We start from the raw sequence: 19,364 nt of genomic DNA on the forward strand, positions 1-19,364 counted from the left end.
GTGACCCTCCCGCTCCCGCAGCAGCCCAGGACATTCTAAACGTCTGGCAAGCGCGGAGTGATGACTACTCTCTGGTCAGGTGTGGCATGTTATACAGTTTAGAAACGGGGCTCCAAAGACGTTTTGAGCAACACGGGGCATATGAGATGTTCCAAGAGCTGAAGCTAGTTTTTCAAGCTCATGCCCGTGTCGAGAGATATGAAGTCTCCGACAAGTTCTTCAGCTGTAAGATGGAGGAGAACAGTTCTGTCAGTGAGCACATACTCAAAATGTCTGGGTTACACGGTCGTCTGACTTCACTTGGAGTCGAACTTCCGGATGATGCTATCATTGACAGAATCCTCCAGTCTCTCCCACCAAGCTACAAAGGCTTTGTGCTTAACTACAACATGAAAGGGATGGAGAAAACCATTCCCGAGTCGTACTCGATGCTCAAGTCTGCAGAAGTAGAAATCAAGAAGGAGCATCAAGTGTTGATGGTCAACAAGACCACTAGTTTCAAGAAAGGCAGGGGTAAGAAGAACTTCAAGAAAGACGGCAAAGCTGTTGCCGCGCCCGGTAAGCCAGATGCCGGGAAGAAGAAAAAGAACGGACCCAAGCCTGAGACTGAGTGCTTCTATTGCAAGGGAAAGGGTCACTGGAAGCGGAACTGCCCCAAATACTTAGCGGACAAGAAGGCCGGCAACGTTAAAGGTATATTTGATATACATGTTATTGATGTGTACCTTACCAGCGCTCGTAGTAGCTCCTAGGTATTTGATACCGGTGTTGTTGCTCACATTTGCAACTCAAAGCAGGAACTGCGGAATAAGCGGAGACTGGCCAAGGACGAGGTGACGATGCGCGTCGGGAATGGTTCAAAGGTCGATGTGATCGCCGTCGGCACGCTACCTCTACATCTACCGTCGGGATTAGTTTTAAACCTTAATAATTGTTATTTAGTACCAGCTTTAAGCATGAACATTGTATCAGGGTCTTGCTTAATGCGAGACGGCTACTCATTTAAGTCAGAGAATAATGGTTGTTCTATTTATATGAGTGATATGTTTTATGGTCATGCTCCGCTGGTGAATGGTTTATTCTTGATGAATCTCGATCGTGACGTTACACATATTCATAGTGTGAGTACCAAAAGATGCAAAGTTGATAATGATAGTCCCACATACTTGTGGCACTGCCGCCTTGGTCATATCGGCGTTAAACGCATGAAGAAGCTCCATACTGATGGACTATTAGAGTCTCTTGACTTTGAATCATTTGACACATGCGAACCGTGCCTCATGGGCAAGATGACTAAGACTCCATTCTCAGGAATAATGGAGAGAGAAACCGACTTATTGGAAATAATACATACTGATGTGTGTGGTCCAATGAACGTTGAAGCTCGCGGTGGTTATCGTTATGTTCTCACTCTCACCGATGATTTGAGTAGGTATGGGTATATCTACTTGATGAAGCACAAATCTGAGACATTTGAAAAGTTCAAGGAGTTTCAGAGTGAGGTTGAGAATCAACGTGACAGGAAAATTAAATGTCTACGATCCGATCGTGGAGGAGAATATTTGAGTCACGAGTTTGGCACACACCTAAGGAAGTGTGGAATCGTTTCACAACTGACGCCGCCTGGCACACCGCAGCGCAACGGAGTGTCTGAACGTCGTAATCGCACTTTATTAGATATGGTACGATCTATGATGTCTCTCACCGACTTACCGCTATCATTTTGGGGATACGCATTAGAAACTGCAGCATTCACTTTAAATAGGGCACCGTCTAAATCCGTTGAGACGACACCGTATGAACTATGGTTTGGCAAGAAACCTAAGTTGTCGTTTCTTAAAGTTTGGGGCTGCGATGCTTATGTGAAGAAACTTCAACCAGAAAAGCTCGAACCCAAAGCGGAAAAATGCGTATTCATAGGATACCCTAAGGAAACTATTGGGTATACCTTCTATCTTAGATCCGAAGGTAAAACCTTTGTTGCCAAGAACGGATCCTTTCTAGAGAAAGAGTTTCTCTCGAAAGAAGTAAGTGGGAGGAAGGTAGAACTTGATGAGGTAATTACACCCCCTCTCGAACAGGAAAGTAGCGCAACGCAAGAAGTTGTTCCTGTGGTGCCTACACCGACTGAAGAGGAAGTTAATGATGATGATCATGAAGCTTCGGATCAAGTTACTACTGAACCGCGAAGGTCCACAAGGGTACGCTCCGCACGAGAGTGGTACGACAACCCTGTGATGGAAATCATGTTGTTAGACAACGGTGAACCTTCGAACTATGAAGAAGCAATGGCGGGCCCAGATTCCAACAAATGGCTTGAAGCCATGAAATCCGAGATAGGATCCATGTATGAGAACAAAGTATGGACTTTGGTGGACTTGCCCGATGACTGGCGAGCCATAGAAAATAAATGGATCTTCAAGAAGAAGACTGATGCAAACGGTAATGTAACCGTTTACAAAGCTCGACTTGTCGCAAAGGGTTTTCGACAAATTCAAGGAATTGACTACGAAGAGACTTTCTCTCCCGTAGCGAAGCTGAAATCAGTCCGAATCATGTTAGCAATTGCCGCCTTTTATGATTATGAAATTTGGCAAATGGACGTCAAAACAGCGTTCCTTAACGGGAATCTTAAGGAAGAGTTGTATATGATGCAACCAGAAGGTTTTGTCGATCCTAAAGGTGCTAACAAAGTATGCAAGCTCCAGCGCTCCATCTATGGGCTGGTGCAAGCATCTCGGAGTTGGAACATTCGCTTTAATGAGGTGATCAAAGCGTTTGGGTTCATACAGGTTTACGGAGAAGCCTGTTTGTACAAGAAAGTGAGTGGGAGCTCTGTAGCTTTCCTCGTACTATATGTGGATGACATATTATTGATGGGGAATGATATAGAGATGTTGGAGAGCATAAAGGCCTATTTGAACAAGAGTTTTTCAATGAAGGACCTTGGAGAAGCTGCATACATATTAGGCATCAAGATCTATAGAGATAGATCGAGACGCCTCATAGGTCTTTCGCAAAGTACATACCTTGACAAGATACTGAAGAAGTTCAATATGGAAAACTCAAAGAAAGGGTTCTTGCCAGTTTTGCAAGGTATGAGATTGAGTAAGACTCAGTCGCCGACCACGGCAGCAGATAGAGAGAAGATGAAATCTGTCCCCTACGCTTCAGCCGTGGGCTCTCTAATGTATGCCATGCTGTGTACCAGACCTGATATAAACCTTGCGATAAGCTTGGTAGGGAGGTACCAAAGTAATCCCGGTACGGAACACTGGACAACGGTCAAGAATATCCTTAAGTACCTGAAAAGGACGAAGGAAATGTTTCTCGTTTATGGAGGTGACGAAGAGCTCGTCGTAAAGGGTTACGTCGACGCTAGCTTCGACACAGATCCGGATGACTCTAAGTCACAAACCGGATACGTATATGTGTTGAATGGTGGGGCAGTGAGCTGGTGCAGCAGCAAGCAAGAAGTCGTGGCAGCATCTACATGTGAAGCGGAGTACATAGCTGCTTCAGAAGCGGCTCATGAAGGAATTTGGATGAAGGAGCTCATCACCGACCTTGGAGTGGTTCCAAGCGCGTCGGGTCCTATGACACTCTTCTGTGATAACACTGGAGCCATTGCCATAGCCAAGGAGCCCAGGTTTCATCGGAAGACAAAGCACATCGAGCGCCGCTACAACTCCATCCAGGACCATGTCCAGAGTGGAGTGATAGATATTTGTAAAGTACACACGGATCTGAATACTGCAGACCCGTTGACTAAACCTCTTCCACGAGCAAAACATGATCAACACCATAATGCTATGGGTGTTCGATACATCACAATGTAACTAGATTATTGACTCTAGTGCAAGTGCGAGACTGTTGGAAATATGCCCTAGAGGCAATAATAAAATGGTTATTATCATATTTCCTTGTTCATGATAATCGTCTATCGTTCATGCTATAATTGTATTAACAGGAAACAGTAATACATGTGTGAATGAATAGATCACAATGTGTCCCTAGCAAGCCTCTAGTTGGCTAGCTCGTTAGTCAATAGATGATCATGGTTTCCTGATCATGGACATTGGATGTCATTGATAACGGGATCACATCATTGGGAGAATGATGTGGTGGACAAGACCCAATCCTAAGCCTAGCACTAGATCGTATTGTTCGTATGCTAACGCTTTTCTAATGTCAAGTATCTTTTCCTTCGACCGTGAGATTGTGCAACTCCCGGATACCGTAGGAGTGCTTTGGGTGTATCAAACGTCACAACGTAACTGGTGACTATAAAGGTGCACTACGGGTACCTCCGAAAGTGTCTGTTGGGTTGGCACGAATCGAGATCGGGATTTGTCACTCCGTGTGACGGAGAGGTATCTCTGGGCCCACTCGGTAGAACATCATCATGAGCTCAATGTGACTAAGGGGTTAGTCACATGATGACGTGCTATGGAACGAGTAAAGAGACTTACCGGTAACGAGATTGAACAAGGTATAGGTATACCGACGATCGAATCTCGGGCAAGTTCTATACCGATAGACAAAGGGAATCGTATACGGGATTGATTGAATCCTTGACATCGTGGTTCATCCGATGAGATCATCTTGGAGCTAGTGGGAGCCACCATGGGTATCCAGACCCCGCTGATGGTTATTGACCAGAGAGGTGTCTTGGTCATGTCTGCCTGTCTCCCGAACCCGTAGGGTCTACACACTTAAGGTTCGATGACGCTAGGGTTATAGGGAATTGTTATACGAGATTACCGAAAGTTGTTCGGAGTCCCGGATGAGATCCCGGACGTCACGAGGAGCTCCGGAATGGTCCGGAGGTAAAGATTGATATATAGGACGGATGGTTTCGGACACCGGAAGTGTTTCGGGCATCACCGGTAACGTACCGGGACCACCGGGACCACCGAAGGTGGTCCCGGGGGACCACCGAACGGGGGTGACGACCCCGGGAGGCTAGATGGGCTAAGTGGGGAAGGGAACCAGCCCCTAAGTGGGCTGGTGCGCCCCCCACCCAGCCCATGTGCACCATAAAAAGGGGGAAGGGGGGAACCCTAACTAAGGTGGGCCTTAGGCCCACCAGAGGGGTGCGCCACCCCTCCCCCTTGCCCTGGCCGCCACCCCTCTCCCATCTAAGGGCTGCCGCACCCCTTAGGGGTGGGAACCCTAAGGGCTGCACCCCTCCCTCTCCCCCTATATATAGATAAGGTTCGGGGCTGTTTGAGACACGGTTGAATCTCTCTCTCTGGGCGCAGCCCTGCTCCTCTCCCTCCTCCTCTCTGCCGGCGCTTGGCGAAGCCCTGCCGGGAGACCTCGTCTCTCCACCGACACCACGCCGTCGTGTTGCTGGACTTCTTCCCCAACCTCTCCCTCCTCCTTGTTGGATCAAGGTGCGGGAGACGTCACCGGGCTGCACGTGTGTTGAACGCGGAGGTGCCGTCGTTCGGCACTAGATCGGAATCGCTGCGAGTACGACTCCATCAACCGCGTTATAGAAACGCTTCCGCTTAGCGATCTTCAAAGGTACGAAGATGCTCTTACACCTCTCTCGTTGCTGGTCTCTCCATAGGAAGATCTGAATAAGCGTAGCATTTTTTTTTGAATTTATGCTACGTTACCCAACAATATTGCCATGCAACTTCCACCGTCACTTCATATGACTTATACTTGCATTGTCGTATTGCTTTGCATGATCATACGATAGCTAGGATGATATTTACATGGCTTGTCCGTTTTTTGATATCTTTCGCTACGCTAGATCATTGCACATCCTCCTACATGCCAGAGGCATTCATATAGAGTCATATCATCCTACCTGTTTTTCATATTGAGTTGTAAGTAAATAAAAGTGTGATGATCATCATTATCAGGGCACTGTCTCAGTGAGGAAGGAATGATCGAGATAATGATTCCCCCACAAGCCAAGATGACACTCCGAGCGAAAAATGTAAAAGAAAAAAAGAAAAAGAAAAAAGAAAGAAAATAAAAAATAGGTAAAAAGAGAAAGAATAAATAAATGATTGAAAAGAGAGAAGGGACAGTGCTACTACCTCCTCTTCCACACTTGTGCCTCAAAGTGGCACCATGTTCTTCATATAGAGAGTCTATTGTTTTGTCACTACCATATGCTAGTGGGAATTTTTCATTATATCATTTGTCTTGTATATTCCATTGACAGTCTTTCTCAAATGCATGAGGTCTTCATGAGCAAGCAAGCTAGATGCACACCCACTTAGCTTGAGTTGAGATTTCATACACTTATAGCTCTAGTGCATGTGTGGCATGTCAATCTATACTCCTCAGATTGATATCGATTGAAAGGCATCGCCATGGCCCGTTGATACACCTAGTTGATGCAAGACTTTCTTCTCCACTTTCACCCCTTTGAAACCTACCACCATATCCTATTCCACCTTTATGCTATATCCATGGTTCACGCTCATATATCGCGCAAGTAATACAAAGCTTAAGCGCATTAAAAAGTATGATCCAATTGCATGACTTGATACCATGGTGCTTAAAATTTGTATTAATGTGGCGAGGATGTTGGAAATATGCCCTAGAGGCAATAATAAATTAGTTATTATTATATTTCTTTGTTCGTGATAATCGTTTTTTATCCATGCTATAATTGTATTGATTGGAAACTCAAATACATGTGTGGATACATAGACAAAACACTGTCCCTAGTAAGCCTCTAGTTAACTAGCTCTTCGATCAAAGATGGTCAAGGTTTCCTAACCATAGGCAAGTGTTGTCACTTGATAATGGGATCACATCATTAGGAGAATCACGTGATGGACTAGACCAAAACTATGAATGTAGCATATTGATCGTGTCATTTTGTTGCTATTGCTTTCTGCGTGTCAAGTATTTATTCCTATGACCATGAGATCATATAACTCACTGGCACCGGAAGAATACCTTGTGTGTATCAAACGTCGCAACATAACTGGGTGACTATAAAGGTGCTCTACAGGTATCTCCGAAGGTGTCCGTTGAGTTAGTATGGATCAAGAATGGGATTTGTCATTCCGTGTGACGGAGAGGTATCTCGGGGCCCGCTCGGTAATACAACATCACACACAAGCCTTGCAACCAATATGACTAAGTGTAAGTCATCGGATCTTGTATTACCGAATGAGTAAAGAGACTTGCCGGTAACGAGATTGAAATAGGTATGCGGATACCGGCGATCAAATCTTGGGCAAGTAACATACCGAAGGACAAAGGGAATGACATACGGGATTATACGGATCCTTGACACCGAGGTTCAACCGATAAGATCTTCGGAGAATATGTAGAATCCAATATGGGCATCCAGGTCCCGCTATTGGATATTGACCGAGGAGTGCCTCGGGGCATGTCTACATAGTTCTCGAACCTGCAGGGTGTGCATAGTTAAGGTCCGATGATGTTTTAGTATAGTTGAGTTATATGTGTGGTTAACGAATGTTGTTCGGAGTCCCGGATGGGATCACGGACGTCACGAGGGTTTCCGGAATGGTCCGGAAACAAAGATTGATATATAGGATGGTTTCATTTGGTCAACGGAAAGTTTCGGGCAATTCCGACAGTGTACCAGGAGTGACGAATGGGTGCCGGGAGTTCACCGGGAGGGGCTCACCCACCCGGGAGTGAGCCCAAGGCACTAGGGTGGTGCCACAAGTCCTTAGTGGGCTGGTGGAGTCAGCCCAAGGGGCCCATGGAGCCACATAATAAAATACGAAAAGAAATCAAAAGAAAAGGGGAAAGAGGGAGGTGGGAAGGAAGAGGAGGGCTCCTACTACCCAAACCGAATTGGAGGAGGAGTCCTCCTCCTCCCTTGGCCGGCGCACCTTGAGGCCTTGCCTCAAGGCTAGCCCTCCCCCTCCCTCCTATATATATTGGTGGTTTAGGGATGATTTGATACACAACTTTGCCACGTGCAATTCTAGCCTAAACCACACAGTTTCACTTCTAGATCGGATTTGTGCGGAGCTCGGATGTCACATCCCTAGCTACCCTTTGATGATTAGCAAGATTGTGCTCATATTTTTATTCTTGCATTAAAAATGGAAATAGAATCAAAGATAAACCCTAGCACTTCCATATTCAACCCAATTCAAAACTTGTGACAAATCAATGAACCCAAAATGGCCTTCATAAAAGTACATCATTTTTGATAAATATTGGAAACAAAAATTTAGGGTTGAAACTTATTTTTGCAAAACATTTGGCTTTTGATTTAAATATTAAAAGCTACTAAAATCACCCAAATATATGATTTCAAATATTTCAGAATTTCATAAAATGTTGAATCTTGTATATGGGCTTGGAAATATTCTAAATAACACCCCAGAGTTTATTCACTATTTTAGGAATAGTTTGGAGCCAAAAATGAAATGAAACAAATGTCAGAAAGGTTAAAACAGAAATCAAAAAAGAAATAAAATGGAAAAATGCTTACCTGACGCTCACCTGGCCCAGTCCATCTCCTCCTCCCTGTCGTCTTCCTCGCGCGAGTCGGCAACAGGATGTGGCCGCCGCTTCCTCCGGCGCGGCCACGCACGTGAGTGTCTGCCTGGCCTCCCCGACACGCTGGCCGCGAAGGGATAAGTCTCCCGCATCCATTCCAGCTCTCTCCCTCTTCTCATTCGCCCTCCTGCTCCCCTCTCTCTCGGCCGCCATTAGAGCCGAGCTTGAGCTCGAGCTCGCCGTCGTCTCTGGCCTCCGCAAGCTTTCCCGAGCACGTTGTTCTCGCCGCCTCGTCCAGCACGTCATACCTGCCAAAGGAAACAAGCCCTGCATCGCCCAGACGTTGTCGTCTTCCTCCTCGGATCACCGAAGCTCGCCGCCGTCATTCTACCTCTCCAGGCCGTCCCCAAGCCCGCTCTCGACGTCTCTGCAACCCGTGTGAGCTCAGGATGATTTCCCCCTTCTTTTCCCCATCGATCCCGTGCCCTAGCGCCCGATTCTAGCGGAGCCCGATGAGATCCGCCGCGGGAGCTCGTCGCCGGTGATGTTCCGATGATGGATTGGTCCATCTGAGACCACCATCAGCTTTAGTGCGTTGTGTAGATGATGTAGTAACCAATCCCTCGCCCTATTGCCCTCTGTTTCGATGATCTCAATGTTGCCCAAGCTCCAGCAATCGCCGAGCTCGTCGCCGGCATCGGCCCTTTCAACCCCTGAGACTAGCAAAAATGGACGCGCGGACGAGTGGCCGTTCTTCCAGTGCCATCCGCCGCTCATTTGGTCGCTGGAGTAGCATTTCTGATGCCCTCCGCCGTCCCTGGAGCCACCGGCGGCTCGACGCCGGTGGGTTTGACTCCAGCGCCGGTGGGTTGACTCCCCTCAGCCCATGACAGGTGGGGCCAGCCCCTGGCTAATTAAGTTTTAGTTAATAAAAATAACTAGATAATTAAAACCCTAATCAGTCACTCACATGTGGGCCAGTCTATGTTAATTAACTATTTAACTTCAAGTTTAATCAAAATCTAACCAGAGTCACTGACCAGTGGGTCCCACTGGTCAGGTTTGACTTTCAACGGCCAGACTAACCTGCTGATGTCATGCTGATGCAATAATATTATTTCTGTAATTTAAATAATTCAAAATAAGTGCAAAACTTTGGAAATTCATAGAAAATTAAATATAACTCCAAATTTGACAAATAATATATGTAAATTGATCAAAAATGCAATGAACACAATGGTGCTATTTTCATGCATGACAAATAAAGTTATGAAACAGCATCAGGTGAAATCAATTAAAGGAATTTAATAAATGTCCCATTTCAAATAGTATTTGAATTTGAATTCAAATCAGATTCATACTAAGTTTTGATAGACACTCTAGCTCATGCTACATTTCATTTCATGCCATGATCATGCATCATAATGTTGCATATGAATGTTATTGATTGTCGTTATTATTTCGATAGGCTCTGCCCTTCCGGATACGTCTGAATACCCGACTGACGGATTTAATCCTTCTGCTAAGCAACAAGGCAAGCACCCTTTTGATCATACCGATATAATCCCATCTTCTTGCTCCTGCTCCCACTTATTGCACTAGGACAAAATATTTCAAATGCTTTACTTTGCTACCTAGCATACCTGGTAGTTGCTTGAGCCATGATGTGCCTTTTCCTGCTATGCTTGCTATGCCTAGAGTTGTGTCAGGTCTGTTTCATCTGGGTGATGAACATGAATGGATGAATGTGTTCTAGTGACTAAGTATAAGCGTGGAACCTGATTTGGTAAAGGTACCGATGAAAGGCTATGTAGGAGTACATGGCGGGTTGTTTCATTGGAACCATCCTTAGGAACTGAGTTCCGTGTATGTAATCCAAGACTAGTTACTACCACATGTTGGGCCCTGAAATATGACCCCGCTCGACATATTAATTGCCTAGTACTCGGTCCAGGAGTTGCAAGTAGTTTCTGGTGTTTATAGTCATGCTGGAGGCCGTGTATAGTGTTGACCTTAGAGGTGAGCTATGATGCGGTAGGCAGTGGCACGGTGTACCAAGTGGCACCCGAATGGTGGACTTGGGAACCCTGCGCACATCGTTTGGGGCCGTGGCGGAAACCTCGACCGGACTTATGTGCGGGTTACTCTCAAATAGGCGATAAACCTGGACTAGGTATTAGCGTGGTTAACGGTCGTGGCCGACTCCCTCGCCGGGCTTCCGCTTGAAGGTTGCTGAGGTGCATGACGTGCACATGGCAATAAGTGGCGAGAGCGTGTGTGAAGAAGTACACCCCTGCAGGGTTATGACCTATTCGAATAGCCGCGTCCGCGGGTATGGACTACTTGGAGACATATATTGTTTATAGATAACTTTAATGGCTAATCATAAAAGTATCAAGATAAGTGTGAGTATCATGTATGGCATTTCCGTAGGGAGACGGAAAGGAATCCATGATAGTATATTGTTGTGGTGGTAGTGGACTCGTGTACGACTTATCAAAGTTGTTTAAAATCATATAAAATTGTAGTTTAGTCTAGCCAAGAGACAAAGCTGGCTTGCGGCATGTGACCCCACAACCCCCTTTTCATTGTTACATGTGCATGAGTAGATAGATCTGTTCTAAAGTCTTGCTGAGTAATTTTGCACTCATGTTTGCTTAATAAATGTTGCAGAGGATACCCACGAGCCAACAGGTGGGTTCTATCTAGACATCGATGATGACGAGTAGCTGGTGTCCCAGCTACGACCTGGCCCCTTTCAAAAGGGATCTGTAGATAGTCAGGCTTTATGCCTTTTCCTTTCAACTGTTTGTACTCAGACAGCTCTAATGCTTCCGCTTGGTTTGTATGACTCTGTTTGTATGACTTGAATATCGGGTCGTGTGACCCCTACCTGTATGAACATATTACGTAAGACTCTTCCGAGTCTTCCAAATAAATGTTGTGATGTTGTATGGTTATGTTGTGATGCCATTGTTGTATCTATGCATATCGAGTATGTCATGCGTACGTGTGATGCACTGTGATATGTATGGGATTCGACACCTAGTCGTATGCCCTTAGTAGCTCTCTATCCAGAGAAATGCCCCTTTGTGATTCCAATGAGCCTTGGTAGTTCGCTACTGCTCCGGACACATTGGTTGACCGACATGTATCCTTTTTAGTTGTTGTGTCTGTCCCTACGGGGAAATTTCACGCGGTGTAATGGAGTCCTTGTAGCTTGCTACGACTCGTCCACACTCACTGATGACCGACACCTGCTTTGTTGGGTTATGTATGCCTGTCTCTGTACACTTGAGCCACTTGAGTTTATGACTAGTTATGTCGACCCGGGTTCTTTGACATTGGAATGCTAGCGACACAAATGCATAGGTCAAAAGGCGCAAACGGTCCCGGCTAAGGTAAGGTGGCAGCCGTGGGGTTAACCGTGTGTGAGACCGCAAAGAGATGCGATGTGTTAGAGGCTGGATTCTTATGGCTTAGGATCGGGGTCCCGACAGCCTTGGTATCAGAGCCTGACTGACTGTAGGATTACTAAGCCAAAATGGTCGAAGTTGAGTCTGGAAATGTTGTAGATATATATAAGGGAATTGTTTGTGGAAGGGAACGTAAGATTTCTTGCTTCTCCCCTTAAGTCATTCTATTCTGGTCATCCTCGTCTTTTCTACGGGGATTAAGAACTAGGTTACTTATCTATCTCTCAGGATCGCGTGTTACTATTATGTAGACTGTAGGAAAATGGTTCGAGAGTTATCCGAGTTTCTTTTGTTCTAAGGAAAAGAAAATAAGTTTTGACGACCATGGAATTGAAGTTGATAGTTGAGTGGTTATGTTATCCTATCTTTTGTGGGTTGTCTCAAAATTGTTTTTGAGCATTTACAACCATTATGCTGCCCAACTTTATCTCCAGAACTCTAATGCCCTTTGCATTACTCTCTATTTCATATGCCTGGTCGACCTTCTCGTGAGGTGGTCCGTCTGACTAGGTGCATTGATGTGCCGGGTCACACGGCCATGCTGGTCAGGATGATGTTAGTAGCCGGTTACCGATGGTACGCAGAGTATACAATGGAGGAGCAGTACCGGGATTTCAACCAGAGTCAGTACCTATGCACTGTTAGGGTATTCCCAGATTACCCTGGAGCCAAGGATCTGATCCATTGGTCTTATGGATTGGGGGTTACCGTTGACACGGCGGTACAAGATGCCACCTATTCAATGTTGACCATCATGAGAGCCAGACATGCACTATTGCAGAATTCAGAGTTCTGCTATGTTCCCGCTTCTCAGCCAGGAGAAGAAGGATATCTTAGTGGGGTCTACTTTGATTCCTCTTTGGAGGATCCGCTGCTGCAGCCTACCGCTGAGATGTTAGAGAATAGAGACAGAGATGCTCGTGCCATTCGTATGGAGCTCTATGCTACTCGTGCCCGTTTGTGGACAGCCCTGACACAGCAGGCACCAGTAGTTCAGACAGGTTATGGGGATATGGAGATGTTGAACCCCGTTAGGACTCATCTTCCAACTCATGTTGACTAGCCTGCTATAGGAGGTGTCACCCCTCTTCGGGGGCCTCTACTACCACCAGTCACGGGACCAAGGCCACACCCGTGTCCTTACGGTTCCCAGGGGTCTCAGGCTTGAGTATTTCCTGATCTGCAGGTTGAGCTCCCAGGCCATGGAGGCAACCTTTATGAGATATTTTATGCGGATTCTTGAACCCGTGAGTGGAAGAGTAGTATGGTAGTAGTTGTACCTCCACAGTCCTGTGTGCCTTGTGCAGTATGACTATGCTGTCAGATGAGTTCCGGAGGCATAGATAAATAATGTATAGGAATCTTGGAAAGCCTCTAATGAGTAGTATCATCTTTTTAGTAGTTTGCCCTTCAGTTTGAGATTGTACTGAGCTATGTAATGGTGTTTTGAACCATGGTGTATATATAGCAGTTGCTTGATACCATGTTGTTCGGATGTTCATTCCCGCATTCCATGTGTTCAGTGCATTCTAAATCCATAGCTAGTATTGATGTTGATATTAGTCTAAGCTGTGAGTTTGTTTGCCAGGATGGTGTTTACCAGGCAGAACCGCGCCCCTAACCATGAGCAGGGAGAAGGTAGTCAGGCAACACAGGAGGAACTGCCTCACCCGCCTTCTCTGGCGGAGGTTATGCTCAAGGCGGAAAGGAACAAGCGAGAGACTAACCGTCTGCTACAATGTATTGAGCAAAACACGGCTCGTCAGCCGCAAAATGATGCAGTGTCTCTCAATGACTTTGTGAAGTTGAATCCCCCGAAGTTCCATCACTCCTTCGATCCTCTCGACGCTGATGATTGGTTGTGCAGTATATCGCGCAAGATACACTCTGCCAATGTTTCTGAGGCTGACAAGGTGACCTTCGTTGCGTACTTTCTGGAAGGCCCCGCCAATCTGTGGTGGGAGAACTTTGAAGCTATGCGTCCTGCCGGACCAGCAGCCACATGGGCAGATTTCAGTGCAGCCTTCCGTCTGCACCACATTCCAGAGGGTCTGATGGACCGTAAGAGAGAGGAATTATATGCCTTCACCCAGGGAAAGTTGACCGTGGATGCTTATAGCCGCGAGTTCGGTAATCTTGCTCGCTACACAACTGAAGAGGTGTCAACTGATGCCAAGAAGCAAGCAAGATTCCGCAAGGGTGTGAGCCCCGAACTTCATCGTGACCTGCACCTTCATGAATGTACAAGTTTTCAAGCTCTTGTCAACAAGGCGATCAGTGCGGAGACTGGTCATACCGACTATGAAGCCATGAAGAAGCACTCTCGCGATTCTGGTACCTCATCCGGTTCCGCGTTTCCAAAGCGCCGGTTGTGGGCCCCGAATAGCTCTCTGCCGCCAAGATATACCCCGAGGCCATCCTATGTGGCGCCTGAGGCGAACCAGACCAACCCTCCAGCAAAGACCTATGGTGGTCCAGCTAGCAATGCTGCACCACGTGCCAATCAGGTGACCTGTTACAAGTGTGGAGAACCAGGGCACTATTCACAAGAGTGTCCTCAGAATATAGCTGCCAAGCAACCTGGGAAGTCTGTTGGGCAAGGCAAGTCGGGCAAAGCATATTATGTGAAGCCAACACCTGCGCGCGGCCGCGTGAATTATGTTTCAGCAGAGGATCCCGACGTCATTTTGGGTACGCTCCTCGTCAATCATCACCCAACGTCTGTTCTTTTTGACACTGGATCATCTCATTCCTTCATTTCCGAAAGTTATGCGCAGTTGCATAACATGTCCTTTTGTGATATGCCAATCCCATTAGTTGTCCAAACCCCTGGTAGTAAATGGCAAACTTCTAGGATAAGTTATGACAATGAAATCCTAGTAGACATGCTAGTTTTTCTAGCATCATTGATAGTCCTAAAATCCTCAGATATCAATATCATCTTGGGTATGTACTGGATGTCAGCTCATTACGCCAAGATTGATACCCATACTAGGAATGTTCAGCTTACCCACGGCTCGGGTGAGATAGTTAATGTCTCAACTCGAGTTGCCAAATGCCAACTCTATTCCCTCAATGCTAGTCCTCTCCCAGAACTTGAAGACATTCTGGTAGTCCATGACTTTTCGGATGTTCTCCCAGAAGAACTGCCAGGAATTCCACCTGACAGGGATGTAGAGTTTGTGATAGAACTTGTTCCAGGAACTGTTCCAATAGCCAGAAGACCCTATAAGATGGCACCCTTGGAGCTAGCCGAACTCAAGAAACAACTAGATGAGGCCTTGAGCAAAGGTTTCATTCATCCTAGCTCTTCTCCTTGGGCTTGTCCCGTCCTCTTCATCAAGAAGAAAGATGGAACAGACCGGATGGTTGTAGATTATCGACCAGTTAACCTGGTCACCATACAGAACAAGTATCCGCTCCCCAGGATCAATGATCTGTATGATCAGCTCGGTGGATCCTCAGTCTTTTCCAAAATGGATTTGAGGTTGGGTTACCATCAAATCAAGATCAAGAACGGGAACATTCCAAAAACGGCTTTTGTCACTCGTTATGGCCAATACGAGTACACCGTCATGTCCTTTGGTTTAACCAATGCCCCAACCACCTTCTCTCGCTTGATGAATTCAATCTTCATGGAGTATTTGGATAAATTCGTCATGGTATACCTTGATGATATTCTCATCTACTTGAAGAACGAACAAGAACATGCTGAGCATCTAAGGCTGGTATTGATGAAACTTTGAGAGCATCGCCTTTATGCCAAGTTTTCAAAATGTGAATTTTGGTTACCAGAAGTGACCTATCTAGGCCACGTAATATGTGTTAAGGGTATTTTTGTCCATCCCAAGAGAGTTCAAGCCGTCCTTGATTGGACTCAACCTGAATCGGTTAAGCAAAGTTAGGAGTTTTCTTGGTCTAGCGAGCTATTGTCGTCACTTTGTTGAGAACTTCTCCAAGGTTGCAAAGCCTCTAACTGAACTCCCCAAGAAAGATAAAAAGTTTGAGTGGACACCACAGTGTAAGCATAGCTTTCAGGAACTGAAAAGACGCGTGACTTCCGCACCGGTGTTGCTACCACCAGATTTCTCTAAGGACTTCGTTATCTATTGCGACGCCTCGCGGCAAGAATTAGGATGAATTCTTATGCAGGATCGTCATGTGATTGCATACGCATCTCGACAGTTGCGTCCACATGAGGATAATTATCCTACACACGATCTTGAGCTGGCAGCTGTAGTCCATGCACTAAAAACCTAGCGAAATCACCTTCTTGGTAATCGTTGCAAAATATTCACTCATCACCAAAGTCTGAAATATATCTTCACCTAGCTGGATTTGAATCTCAGGCAAAGACGGTGGGTCGAGTTGATCACATATTATGACTTAGGGATAACTTACACCCCGGGGAAGCCAATGTCATGGCTGATGCACTAAGTTGTAAGTCTTATTGTAACAACTTGATGTTACAACAAGGTCAACCACGTCTCTATGAGGAATTTCAGATGTTAAACCTTCACATTGTTCCTCAAGGATTCCTTTCTACCCTGGTGGCGAAACCTACTCTTAGGGATCAAATCATAGCTAGCCAAAAGCATGATAAAGGTATATCACGGATCAAGGAGAATATCATTAGCGGAAACGCTAAGGAATTCTCCATGAATGATCAAGACGTTGTGTTCTTCCAGAACCGTCTAGTGGTTCCTAAGAATCCACATCTGAGGCAGTTGATCCTTAAGGAGGCTCATGATTCTCCTCTCACCATTCATCCTGGTAGTACTAAGATGTATCAGGACCTACGCCAGAGGTTTTGGTGGACTAGGATGAAGAGAGAAATTGCTGAGTTCGTTGCTAACTGCGACATTTGTTGTCGAGTTAAAGCGGAACATCAAAGGCCTGCTGGCACCCTTCAACCTTTAGCTATTCCTGAATGGAAATGGGATAAAGTTAGTATGGATTTCATCACTGGTTTTCCCAGGACCAAGAAAGGGAATAATGCTATCTTTGTGGTCATTGACCATCTTTCCAAAGTAGCTCATTTTCTTCCAGTTCGTGAGAGTATAACAGCTAGCCAGCTAGCAGAGTTATCTCTCTCTTGAATAGTGTCTCTTCATGGTGTCCCTCTAGAGATTAACTCAGATCGTGGAAGTATTTTTACTTCTCGCTTCTGGGAAAGTTTTCAAAATGCCATGGGGACTCACCTATCTTTTATCACCGCTTTCCATCCTCAATCAAGTGGTCAAGTAGAAAGAGTGAATCAAATCCTAGAGGATATGCTCCGAGCTTGTGTTATATCGTTCGATATGAATTGGGAGAAGTGCCTTCCATTCGCCAGATTTGCTTATAACAATAGTTATCAATCAAGCTTGGTCAAAGCCCCTTTTAAAGTTCTCTATGGACGAAGATGTCGAACACCTCTTAATTGGTCAGAAACCGGAGAGAGGCAACTCTTTGGTCCGTATATGATACACGAAGCAGAAGAGCAAGTTCGCATTATTCATGAAAAGTTGAAAACAGCTCAATCTCGTCAAAAGAGCCAATATGATCGTCATCATAAGGCTGTGACCTTTGAAGTTGACGAGAAGGCTTACCTTCGGGTTACACCTTTGAAGGGCACCCATCGCTTCGGTATCAAAGGAAAATTGGCTCCTCGTTACATTGGTCCTTTTCGCATTCTTGCCAAACGAGGAGAAGTTGCCTACTAGTTGGAACTTCCTCTGCATCTTTCCAAGGTTCATGATGTCTTCCACGTCTCGCAACTCACGCATTGCTTCTCGGATCCTGTCCGTGGAGTGGACCACGAAACGCTTGATCTCCAAGATAACCTTTCATACCAAGAATACCCTGTTCATATTTTTGATCAAGCTAAGCGCACCACTCGACGTCGAAACCTCAAGTTTCTTAAAGTTCAATGGTCAAATCATTCTGAAAAAGAAGCAACATGGAAAGAGAGGACCGTCTCCGACTTGAGTATCCCGCGCTATTTCCGACGACTTCCAAATCGCGGGACGAGATTCTTTTGACTGGGGGTGAGTTGTCACATCCCTCGCTACCCTTTGATGATTAGCAAGATTGTGCTCATATTTTTATTCTTGCATTAAAAATGGAAATAGAATCAAAGATAAACCCTAGCACTTCCATATTCAACCCTATTCAAAACTTGTGACAAATCAATGAACCCAAAATGGCCTTCATAAAAGTCCATAATTTTTGATAAATATTGGAAACAACAATTCAGGGTTGAAACTTATTTTTAAAAAACATTTGGCTTTTGATTTAAATATTAAAAGCTACTGAAATCACCCAAATATATGATTTCAAATATTTCAAATATTTCAGAATTTCATAAAATGTTGAATCTTTTATATGGGCTTGGAAATATTCCAAATAACACCCTAGAGTTTTCACAATTGTATGAATAGTTTGGAGCCAAAAATAAAATGAAACAAATGTCAGAAATGTTAAAACAGAAATTAGAAAAGAAAGAAAATGGAAAAATGCTTACCTGACGCTCACCTGGCCCAGCCCATCTCCTCCTCCGTGTCGTCTTCCTCGCGCGAGTCGGTAGCAGGAGGTGACCACCGCTTCCTCCGGCACGGCCACACACCTGAGTGCCTGCCTGGCCTCCCCGACGCGCTGGCAGCGAAGGGATAAGCCACCCGCATCCATTCCAGCTCTCTCCCTCTTCTCATTCGCCCTCCTGCTCCCCTCTCTGTTGGCCGCCATTAGAGCCGAGCTTGAGCTCGAGCTCGCCGTCGTCTCTGGCCTCCGCAAGCCTCCCCGAGCACGCCGTTCTCTCCGCCTCGTCAAGCATGTCGTCCCTGCCAAAGGAAACAAGCCCCCGAGCCCTGCATCCCCCCGACGCTATTGTCTTCCTCCTCGGATCACCGAAGCTCGCCGCCGTCGTTCTCCCTCTCCAGGTCGTCCCCGAGCCCGCTCTCGACGTCTCTGCAACCCCTGTGAGCTCAAGATGGTTTCCCGCTTCTTTTCCCCATCGATCACGTGCCCTAGCGGCCGATTCCACCAAAGCCCGATGAGATCCGCCGCTGGAGCTCGTCATCGGTGATGTTCCGATGATGGGTTGGTGCATCTAAGATCACCATCAACTTCAGTGCATTGTGTAGATGTTGTAGGAACCAATCCCCGACCCTATTGCCCTATGTTTTGATGATCTCGATGTTGCCCGAGCTCCGGCAGCCGCCGAGCTCATCGCCGGCGTCATCTCCGGCCGTATCAATCCCTGAGACTAGCAAAAATGGACGCGCGGACGAGTGTCCGTTCTTCCAGTGCCATCCGCCGCTCAGTTGGTCGCCGAAGGAGCATTTCTAATGCCCTCCGCCGTCCCTGGAGCCACCAGCGGCTTGACGCCGATGGGTTTGACCCCAGCGCCGGTGGGTTGACTCACCTGAGCCCATGAAAGGT

This window comes from Hordeum vulgare, chromosome 3H, assembly GCF_904849725.1.
Source record: "Hordeum vulgare subsp. vulgare chromosome 3H, MorexV3_pseudomolecules_assembly, whole genome shotgun sequence".
Classification (NCBI taxonomy): Eukaryota; Viridiplantae; Streptophyta; class Magnoliopsida; order Poales; family Poaceae; genus Hordeum; species Hordeum vulgare.